General features: G+C 34.8%; 1 pseudogene; it reads right to left on the reverse strand.

The window, feature by feature from the left end:
• LOC150091040 (MBT domain-containing protein 1 pseudogene) lies at positions 1 to 1,566 on the reverse strand (annotated as a pseudogene).
• Between the last annotated feature and the right edge of the window lie 339 nt (positions 1,567 to 1,905).

Here is a 1,905-nt window from a genome sequence, read left to right on the forward strand (position 1 = left end):
TTAATGACGTGATCCTGCCCTTCCGCTTCTCCGTATCGGATATGATCGTTCTTTCAGAAGAATGGCGTTTTTCTGAGGAGGTTCAAGTTTCTGACCAACCATTTCGCACCAGCCTAAAGGAAAAATATCTGGGCTCTCACAATCATACCACTGTTCGCAATTGGTTTTATAACCGACAAAATGGAGTTTTAGCAACCGTCCTACAACTCGTGCAATTTTCGCTACTCGAAAGCAACTAAGATTCAAAAAATTGACAGCTTCTACGTAGCTGCCCAATTCAAATCCGTGGTTATAAATTTTTCTCTCAAAAACACACACCGGTACTGGTCGAGATTTGGTTTTCATTAAATAATCAAACCACTGAAAATTTTTTGTGTAGTAATCAGGAGGAGGAGAAAGATGAATATCATTTAGTGAACAAAATCCCACCGGAAATATGTACGGCGAAGAGACATGATAACAAAACAGATTTAAACCATCGAATGATAATAGGCCGTCAAAACGGATTACTAGATAACCCTTCTTTAAAATTTTTGCTACTGTAGCTACCCGAATAGTATTAAAGCTAACAGGATCAACAGCTTCCAATTTCATTCCTACTTTAATCGTATTAGGAGGCAACATGATGCCAGTCATACGAATGAAACAAGAAGATGGTGCAATCTCATCTTTGTTAAAATGCCAAGGAAATATATTTGATGGCGGAACGTATCCAACTTCTTCTGCCCATCCAACGGGATGTATTAACGGGGAATTTGCGTTGAACCAACACCCATCATTCTCATCCTCATAAACAACTTGCAAATGGCACCCAACAATTTTAGTAATACGTGCTAACTTAATAGCAGAAATGCAATTTTTATCAACTGCTTCTAGCTTCATTCCAACTTTGAATTTTGTTTTCAAGCTTTCTTGAACAATTTCTGGAAAATTTACAGGAATTGTTGCGGGTCTGCCAAGTGCCTTTATCAAGTATGCACGCCAATTATTACAGCTATTCAGGATTTTTGGTGGTATGAGTGCCTTCCCATTTAAAGCACACCAACCCAAATGATGTATATCCTCCTTGCAAAGATTAATCCAGAAATCATGGACACTGTTTCTTTCGTAACCTTGATATCTAAGTTTAGCCATTAAACCTTCAATCCTAACGATTGTAGCAATCCAGTAGACAGTACGAAAAATATCGTGATCAAAACTTGATTCCTTTTGCTTTATTTCAATGTGGACGTCAATTGACATATGGTTCCAAATAGTGGAGAGTGGTATGTGTTTAAAGCAAGATGCTGAAACTGCTTTCAGGTGTTCATTTGAGGACAGATATAATTTCCATTCAAGCGGTTTCTGTAAAGTACATTTCTTATTTTTTTTTATTTTAACATCTAAATTCTTATGCTTTGGCAGACTTCGTTGTGTTACTAGCATTGGCTGTAACTTCTGTGGATTTATTTCTGTTGCTGGTGCATGCTTGAACTTCAATCGGGAAATTGGATTTGAATTCTCGTCATCATCCGTGCTTATTCCCACCACGTCTATGAATTCATCTTCTTCTTCAAATGAGGACATGATGGGATCAAAGCTTTTTCTTCTTCTGTATTAAAATGTGTCTAGGAATAGATGAAGTTTTGAAAACATATTTAATTTTTTCAAGAATTAAAACAGGTAAGAAAAATGTTGAGTTTCTAATCATAATAATCATAACAATCTAGTCATAATAACACTAATTTTTATTATATAAGATTATTTATTTTATTTTTTAGAAGTTTCTTTTCTCTCTTACAAACTTTCAACATTTTGTAAGGTGTCACTACCACTGGTTATCTCAAATACAACAATTAATATTAAAACTAATTGTTGTATTTCAGATATTGTAATACTGTAATATATTATTATACTGAATAATAT

Source organism: Mastigoproctus giganteus, chromosome 1 (genome assembly GCF_048544385.1).
Source record: "Mastigoproctus giganteus isolate SK-2022 chromosome 1, ASM4854438v1, whole genome shotgun sequence".
Lineage (NCBI taxonomy): Eukaryota > Metazoa > Arthropoda > Arachnida > Uropygi > Thelyphonidae > Mastigoproctus > Mastigoproctus giganteus.